This window comes from Octopus bimaculoides, chromosome 5 (assembly GCF_046866305.1).
Source record: "Octopus bimaculoides isolate indiv1 chromosome 5, ASM4686630v1, whole genome shotgun sequence".
In the NCBI taxonomy this organism is placed as follows: Eukaryota; Metazoa; Mollusca; class Cephalopoda; order Octopoda; family Octopodidae; genus Octopus; species Octopus bimaculoides.
The window spans coordinates 94,652,232-94,662,231 of NC_142932.1; the positions used below are offsets into that span (position 1 = coordinate 94,652,232).

At 34.9% G+C, this 10,000-nt stretch overlaps 1 long non-coding RNA gene across 1 annotated transcript in view; it reads left to right on the forward strand.

Annotated features, from left to right (window-relative positions):
• The window catches only part of LOC106876224 (uncharacterized), a 40,033-nt gene extending 34,253 nt beyond the window's left edge, over nt 1-5,780 (forward strand). The window contains exon 5 of the long non-coding RNA XR_001410207.3: nt 4,916-5,780. This is a non-coding gene — a long non-coding RNA (uncharacterized LOC106876224). The remainder of the gene's footprint in view (nt 1-4,915) is intronic.
• The last annotated feature ends 4,220 nt before the right edge of the window (nt 5,781-10,000 follow it).

The following is a 10,000-nucleotide window of genomic DNA, read 5'->3' on the forward strand; positions in this document are numbered from 1 at the left end:
CCTGTTCTCTATCTCATGGTTGCACTGAATCATAAAATCCCATAGGATCTTTGCATTTCTATTTTCGACGATGCCTTCGGGCTTGTGGTCGTACCAATGTTTTGCTCTGTCAAGTCCATACTTGTTGCAAAGTGTCCAATGGACAAGCCTGGCTATATTGTCGTGGCGTCTCTTATATTTCTTCTGGGCCAGTGGCGTACATTGGCTGATAATATGCCATACGGTTTCACCGTTTTGTCCACAGATTCTGCACTTATCACTGTCTGCTGTGTTGTCTATTCTATATTTTATGTAGTTTGTTCTTAGTTCTTGCTCTTGGGCAGCACAGATTAGAGCCTCCGTTTCCGGTTTTAAATCACTTTTAGTCAACCACAGCCATCTTTTTTCTCTGCCTGTCTTATCTTCAACATCCATATGAAATTGACCATGCATTCTTTTCTTTACCCACCTAATAATAGCTGTTCTGTGACATTTTTTACATACCATGCTATGTTGCTTTCTTCTGCTCTAATGCTCTGTTCGCATCCAATAAGTCCTCTTCCCCCACTTTTTCTTGGTACATACAGTCTGTCTGTGTCACATTTTGAGTGGAGTGACCCATATCTAGTTAGCAACTTCCTTGTCTTTCTGTCTAAGCTGTTTAGTTCGTCTACTGTTCATGCGATTACCCCTGCTCCATATCTAAGGAATGGAACCGCCCAGGTGTTGATAGCTTCGATCTTATTCCGTCCGTTTAATTTCAACTTAAGGATCAGTCTCAGTCTGTGCAAGTACTCCACCTTAAATTTTTCTGTTATTTCTTTCTCCATCAATTTATCCATTTCCAAAATCCCAAAGTACTTATAGCCCATCTCTTCTATCTGCTTCATAACCTCCACTGATGGTATCATTAGCCCATCCATACATTTGATTTTGCCTCTCTTCAAGACTAACATACCACACTTTCTCAGTCTGAACTCCATTCTGATATCAGCACTGAAGGTATACACCATATCAACGAGGGAACTGACTTGGGATTCCTCTTTCCCATAAAGTTTGAGGTCATCCATGAATAACAAATGGTTGACGTTTTGTTGGCGGTTTTTGAATACACACCCAGCTTTTGCTTTCCTCAGAATTAGTGTCAGTGGTATCAAGCATAGTACAAAGATAGGTGGGGACAGGCAGTTCCCTTGGAAGATGCCCCTCCTAATTTTTACTGTTCCTAAACTTCTTCCGTATGCTGTCAGGTCCGTCCTCCAATTCACCATACTTTTTCCAAGCAATCGCTCAACATTCGATGCAATACCAAATAGGTTCATACGCTTCATAATTCAAGAATGTGGGATCATATCGTACGCCTTACGATAATCGATCCATGACATAGCTAAGTTAGTTTTCCTCCTCTTGCATTCTCTAAGTAAAGTTTTGTCTATCAGGAGTTGATCCTTGGTACCTCTGCACTTACGCTTGCAACCCATCTGCTCATGTGGAAGGACTCAATTTTTCCCAGATGTTAGTACATTGACTCTGCTACTATTCCAGACAATAACTTCCACATAAGTGGCAAACAGGATATCGGCCTATAATTGTCTACCGTATTGCTTTTTTTCGATGTTTTTCAGGTATAACATTGTCCTACCCAATGTCAACCACTCTGGTGTTACTTGGTCGGCATTTAACAAGGTGTTAAGTTGCGCAGCTATTCGTGCATGACATTCACCGAATCTTTTGATCCAGTAGTCTTGAACTCCATCTGGTCCCAGGGCCTTCCAGCTGCTCAATTTTTTGCTGATTTCCTTCACTTCCCTATCTGAAATGACTATTTCTGCTTGTTTTGTATAGACTACTGTTTGTTTCAGTTCTTACAACCATTCAGCATCCTTCTTGTGCTCTTTGTCTTTGCTCCAGATGTCACTCAAAACCTTTGACTTTCAATGTTATCTGGTATCAACTTTTCATCTGATTTTTGCACGATAGAAGTTTTTGGCTACAAACTAATCACCGAACATTATTATCAATTTTGGGGTCAAAGAAAGGAATTCTTATCCATACTGCAAATAGGTTACAATGCTGGGGCACGATATTGTTGAATTACGACTTTAAGATGGAATATATACCATCTAAGAAGTTGGAATTGTTTATCAAGGCTAATTCCAAAAAATAAGGAACTATTCGAAGATACCGTGATTGCTGCGTTGCGAGTGGAAAATGAAAAAAAAAAAAAAAACATATTGTGTAACGTCATTCGGGAGCTTTCAGTAACTGTTCAAGCTATATTACCGGTGAAATTCCAATCGTGGCCTAAGACAGATAGTCCGTGGTCCAGGCTACATATAGATTTTGCTGGACCGGTAAACGGCGCGTATTATCTGATCATAGCACACAATTATACCAAGTGACCGGAGATATGTAAATGCAGTAAACCAACCACGAAGGTGACAATAAGGTTCCTTCACGAACTTTTTGCGCGATACCAAAATTTGGCCTTGTGTCAAAATTTGAAACCATCATTATTATTATTATTTTATGTTTGACTTTTGTTTTGCATTTGTACAAGTTGGATCCAAGTCTCACCCAGAGACCTCAAGAGACAACAAGTTAGAAGTTCATGTAGGTGTTATGCCTAGGGTACCATATATTTGGATTTGTACAGTTTTGTTCAAGTGAATGTTTAAGAAACCATAAGAAAATTATGTGTTTGCTTTAAAATTTGAGATCACATAGACAGTATTTTACGTAGGATATGGGCAGTTCCCATGAGCGCTATCTTTTGAACTTCAGCCATTTTGGGGTTTCCTGGTATCTGAGCTAGGTAGTAATCAGATACGTTTATATCGATTGGGACAGTCATATCAATGAGGAGGCATGATTTTTGTCTGAAGTCTTTCAGTATGATGTCTGGCCTATTTGCGTCTATCTTTCTGTCAGTTTGAATGGTGAAGTTCCAGAGGAGTGCAATGTGATCATTTTCAAGTACTGGGGGTGGTTTGTGTTCCCACCAGTTTTTATCATGGGGCAAGTCCAGGTTTTTGCATATTACCCAGTGAATATATTGTGCAGCTCTATCATGCCTGTTGAGATACTCTGTAGGCGCAAGCCTACTTAGATAGTCCTTTGCCTGTTTTGTTACTGAGTAAGATGCTTTCTTGCTTTCATGTTTTAAGACAAGTTTTAGCATCCAGTCCTTATTATTATTATTATTATTATTATTATTATTATTAGTATTAGTATTAATATTATTATTGATGTTTTTACTTTCACATCCCATATTCTACTTATTTCCAGTTCAATGACATATTTCAACTTCTCCCCGTGTCTCTTTAGTAACAATTCTTCGGCAATTTGCTTCAATTATCTTGTTATTTTATGCATATACTAGATAATATTCAGGTCTCTGTCATATACAGTTTCGGAATATGTACTTCTTCCCGGGTCTTATACCAAAATATTACTTGCCCCAATATGTTGTTTTTGTTGCTGTTGTCTGTGATGTTGGTGTGTTCTGTTGTTTTAGTTGCTGTTGCTTCCACATTTGTTGTTACTGCTGCTGCTGCTGCTCTTACTGTTGAAGATGCTGCAGTCACTTTTACTATTGCTCGTATTACAACAGAAATATTGCCTGCCCCTATATGAATATAAACATGTTGCATGCCTGCAAGGACTGGTTAGCCATAAATGGCATGATTGTTAGTTTCCTTTTTTTTTGCGCTGTTTGCACAGTCTGTACTTGATGTTAGGCATGAATTTTATTTTATCATAACACATTTTTTGCTTACCTGGGTTTTGATCCTGTGCAACTAAAATCAAGCCATTTATTTCTGCTTCTAATCCAGAATTTTTAAGCTATACAGGTGTTTTGTGTTGACTCACTTTCTCTGTCGAGTCTTGCAGAATATCGGCCACGGAGAAGATTTTTTTAATACATTTTTCTTTAGTATAGTTTAGAATTCCATTTAGATTTTATATTTTGTTCCTTCATTTTATTTTAATCCATTCTGTTGTTTTCTTTATCTAAACGTTTTTTGTTGGGTATGCGTTTTGCATGATTCGCCGTAATACAACTCTAACTAGATATTTCATAATTTTTTTAATGACTCTTGATTTTCTCGTAGCAGCTGTATTGCTACAAACTTCACTAATGTAAATATATATTTGTATTAAACTGTGTCAAAATATTAAGTTCAGATTTTATTTCGTTATACACAGAGTAAAGTTTTTATTTTTTCCATTTCCTGCTCCATTTATTGAATCAATTGCTTCTTCTGGCTTCTTTCCTTTTTTTATTCTTTTATTTGTTTCAGTCATTTGACTGGAGCACTGCCTTTGGTCGAACAAATCGACCTCAGGATTTATTCTTTGTAAGCCTAGTACTGAGTGTGTCGGACTCTTTTGCCGAACCCAACGATACGGGGACGTAAGCACACCAGCATCGGTTGTCAAGCGTTCAGTTTTAATTTGCTTCTTCTTATAAATAATTTTAGATCATCCATAAAGAATTTATAATCTTCTTCGTAACACTTATAACCGTTGGTGGTTTCAACCAACATATTTGTCAATGGTTCTCTGCTTTGCAGAAGAGTAGAGGTGATGAAGAGTTTTCCTGAAAGGTTTCTATCCTTTTACGAGTATAGGAACGGTGTTATGATCTCTTTGACCTGCAGTTGATCGAGCAAGCGTATGATTAATAATATTCCAATTATGACCAACACATCTTTTTACTTCAGATATAATGCATTTATGACTATACCAGTCAATTTATTTTTCTTTATTTCAAAGTTGTTTGTAGGGAAATCTGGTTGCTAACAAGTCTAGTGACCACGATGATCGTCATCGTTAGCTCGAACTGTAGTATAGTTGTTTTTCATACTTTTTTAATACCTAAGAATTCACGCTCTTTTCTCAGGAATTAATGACATTCTATTTATTTTACCAGAATAAAAAAAGGTTGCACTACAAATTTTGAACATCTCTGCAGTGCACAGGAAGCTGCAGAACTAGCAGAACTGTTGAGATTTCTTCAAAGTGGAGAAGGTCCCGGCAGAAAGTGAGACGAACTACCCAAAATAGATATGCTTCATACCAATCACCGACGAGTTGCTGTTTTCCAGATTAAACCACAGATCATAAAAGAGGGCATAAATGTATTTTTAATTCATGTATGTATACATGTATGCATACATATGCTATGTATATATAACTCTACATATGCTATGTATATATAACTCTACATACATTCATAAGTTTATGTATGTTAGTTTGCGTATGTGCATACACACACACACACACACACACACACACACACACATATGCACACACACACACACACACACACACACACATGAAAATACACAACTTCATTTATGTGCGTTCACTACAGTATCTTAATTGTGGAAAGATTTTAAGCGGTTGTTTAAGAAAAAATGTGCTCTACTATAGGGACCAGATCTGATATGCATATATATATATATATATATATATATATATATATATATATATATATATATATGTCTATGTCTATCTATCTATCTATCTATCTATCTATCTATCTATCTATCTATCTCTCTCTCTATATATATATATATATTGACATGTAATGTCCTATGTTGGTATGCCATCGCATGTATTATCAAATAATGATTTATCAAATAAATAATAAAACGCATTAAATGAACCAGACACTGTTTTTTAAAAATTCAAGGGAAAAAGAAGAGGGACAATCAATCAGGAAAAAAAAACCTACTTTATTTTGGTTCAAATAAAATTATGAAAAAATCAAGGTCTAAAAAAATTGAATGCAATTCACTTGTTTTTGTTTTTACACAATTTGTGTAAAAGAGAATATTTTTATGTTTCCACTTGTTTTTTTTTCCAGTTTTTGAAAATGTTTTTATAGAGCAAGAGACAATAGAAAGCAGATTGGATACTCTCAGTATTAATTCCTTCTACTCAGTATTTTAATGAGATTTCCTTTACTGAGAATGATTGTCATTTCTTGTTTAATTAGTAGTTTGATACAAACAACATACTTAAATTTTTTGCCTGAGGGCACCTATCCTGAACATAAACTTGGTTGTTATGAGTACTAAACAGCACATCATATTTTTATTTATTCAATTTAAATTTTTGTTCCCGTTACCTTTTAAGCCTTCTTTAGTTCGACATGTATCATCTCAGTTTTTAATATGACTGTTTACCAATTGTCATGATTTTTCACATAAAAACTAATCTATGAGTTTTCACATAAAAACTAATCTATGAGTTTTCACATAAGAACTAATCTATTATCAATTGTGTAAGTTGTCTTACATTGATTGAAATCTATCAGGTAGCCAACATACTCAATTTTCATTCGATATATTCAATTTTATCAATATGCAAATTGCTTAGATAAAAATACATAGAAGACATTAATAATTAAGCAAAAGCTTTTATTTAAATTTTTCTGTATTTGACTTAGATATGTTTATATCAGCCCAACTTCAGAGGTTTGCTCAAAAACATGACTTTTCTAATAGGTCTTGTCTAATTCCAAATTATTGAGCAAATCAGATCAAACTATGTTATTCAGTCATGTATTTCTACATTAAACCATCTATTCTAATAAGGTTTGAAATATGACAGCACCCCTGAATGAATGAGCATAAAACTTGCTAAAAGAACATATCACTCATATCATCAGTGATTAGAATTTAACAGATTTAAGAACTTTTTAGGTCATCTCTCATCTGAGCATCACCGGAAATAGTCGCATCGGGCGTCTAAAGTGCTCTTTAAATCTTTTTTAGAATAAACTTAGCACAGTCTTTCAAGAAGAATTATTACTAATTATCCCCTCAAACCCCGTCTCCATGTTCTTTATTGGCACAAACTACTAAAATGAGCACCAGACTATTTCCTGACAACAACAAGGACGTTGAACTTTTCCAATCAAACTTTTTCCGATCGATTCTATAAATTAACAGCGGACTTTTGCCCCAAGTGCCGAACTAGAAAAAAAATACTATCGTCTTCTTCCTCTTGTAAATATCTGGCTGTACAGCCTTTTTGTTTGTTTATTTCACCGTTTCGTTTTCCTGTCTTGTTTTCCGTCCGCCACTACCCTCCACGAAAATAATTTAATTTGTGTTCGTGGGAAGAACCATTTCAACGATGCGTACTGCCTTAATTCTTCGAAACGCCGGTGTTTTAATGGTGGCAGATGATGAAGGAGATGTTTCTATGTAGCTTGCTTGTTTGTTGTACCTTGTTTATCATTTTGTTCATGTTCTTTTGCCACGTCATGTACCCAGTTATGTATCTATATGTACATGTAGATGAAGGTATGTACATACATGTACATATATATGCATATACTCATATATTGTTTATATATATATATATATATATATATATATATATATATATATATATACATATATATATATATATATATATTTGTTAATAGTGATGATGCCACAAAATCAGAAATATGGAATATCAAACAGAAAAATTAAGATGATATACCGGTGGTTCTTAGTAATATTTTGGGGGCATAGTTGAAAAAATGGATCACCCTCAGTTTGGAACTAAAACTAAAAGAAATAAGAATGAGCAAAGTTCAAGACTTACTAAGTAATTTTACGATCCACTTTACATAAGAATCTTGTTAATAAATCAGGTCTTAAATCATCTGTGTGTTTCTAATTCCTTCTAAATCCATTTTAATATTTTTGTTCTGTAAAATCATAGTAACAATGGAATAGATAATAGATTAAGAATTAGAAACATCGCGACAGAAAGTCTCCCTATTGGGTAGATGTACCATGTGACTGTGGTAGATCGATCTTTTATGTATGAATAATATACGACCCTTCATAAGTCTCAGGTTTGCTTACTTCAAAGTTTGTGGATATGAGTAATATAAAGAGTCATGGATCATTTGAATTACATTTTCACTCAGTAACTGAAATTCAATCTTTCGATTGCAGTTCTAGATACAAGTTTTTGTAAAAAGAAGTCAGTAGTTGGGATAGTTATTTACTTTTTTCTGATGAAAGACTCGCTTCTGAAACGTTAAGGCTTTCAGTCTTCCTTCTAAGCGTTAAAGTAATACAATATAAAACTTGTCCCTCTTGCTTTTTTTCCATTGCTCTCCCTCTCTCTCTCTCTCTCTCACCCCCTCTCTCTCTCTTTCTCTCTCTCTCTTTCTCTCTCTCCACACACACATACATACACACACACGTATATGTATGTATGTATTAATGTATGTATGTATGTATGTATGTATGTATGTATGTATGTATGTATGTATGTATGTATATATATATTAAAAGTAATTGAGTCCAGTCATAGAATGACCAATGGTTTCGCATCCACAAAGGCTTTTTATGTGGGCCAAGTTTTATGTAGACCAGTTTTATGTGAGCCAAAAGAGGGGGAACAAAGGATTTATCTCTTGGGCTGCTTTTGGAACGTAAAGACCATTCCGGGATTAATCGGAAAACAGGGACCCCCATGCTTGCAGCTGGTAGCGCTTGAAACAGATGCAGGGACTGTAAAATTCCTGACGAGCGTTCAATGATTTAGGTTTCAGGGATTCTTTGACTAACCTCGCTCGCTCGGCCATGCAAAGAAGTTGTTATCTTAGATCTGCTTACGAGATGCTCATGGTTAGAATGATTGTGATCATAGGACTGCTGAATAAGAAGTTAGCATTAAAAAAATGGTTATTGAAATTCAAAGCTACCTAGCACACTAACAACAAAATGTTAGCAAACTATGAACAACGTTATTGCTGACTGAACATTGTGTGATTAAAAGCAATCTGCCTATGGATTTTTTTCATTTATTCTTTTAGACATACTGTATCTAGGACTAGAGCATGCAATATCCTTCCATCTTAAAATAGTAGGTTGCTTTTAAGATGATTGCGAGAAATTTGGATGTTTTTTCTAGCATCTCGAGTAACTGCATTGAGATGTCGTCCATTGTTGGCTCGCTGGAAACAACGCTTTTTGGTAGATAAGTTTATTCATTACCATAGCTTGGATGACAGCTCCACACTGAATTACTCACCCACACTTTTCTTGTTATTGAAATAACTGGATAATAAAGTTAGAACAAACGTTAAGATTGTTATGTCGTGTGACGTCTCTAACAAATAACTGGTATTTTATGGACCCGTTGTTTGTCTGCGAGATGTGAGAATGATAACCTCCTTGTTATGAGTCACACAAAAAAAATGTATCTGTAAAAAAATTGTAACGAAAATTAAGATACGTTGGCTATTGAGGCTTGACAACAAACAGTAGGTCTAATGTTTTGTAACAGATATGGCATATATTGTGCACTGCGTAAGACATAAATAGACTGGAGCATTCGTAGGAAGCTCGACTGTTGATTGAGTGATTTACAAGTGTCATCAGTTATAATGGTTAGCTGTTCGTTTCAAATTAAGTATTTCTGGATGTATTGAAACGAAGTGTCCACAAATAGACTTAGTTTATTACAGATTTTATTCAACCGTTATGTAATTACATGTTTGTAACGTGTCAGAACACGAGAGTTTGTTAAGGTGGTTGAGAGTCTATTTCGGCCGGGAACCTCATATATATATATATATATATATATATATATATATATATATATATATATATATATATATATATATATATATATATATATATATATATATACACTTTCAACCCTCCGCAAAAAATTCCAAATTTTATTTAATCTGCTTTGCGGGAAGGACTGTTCCAACGAAGTCGCGCATTGTCCTTGCCTTCGAACGCGGAGTTGATGGAATAGGGACAACTGAAGAAGGGAAATAAGTCTTTATGTTGCATGTCTCGTTTCGCTGTTTTGTTTTTTCGTTCGAAAAAAAGTTCGTTTTCTGTCTTCGTCTTTATGTTTTCGTTTCTCATTGTGTTTAACGTTTTTTGTGGTGTCCTGTACCCATATATGCATGTATGTATACATATAGATGTAGGTATGTACATATATGTATGAATATATACTCTTTACTCTTTTACTTGTT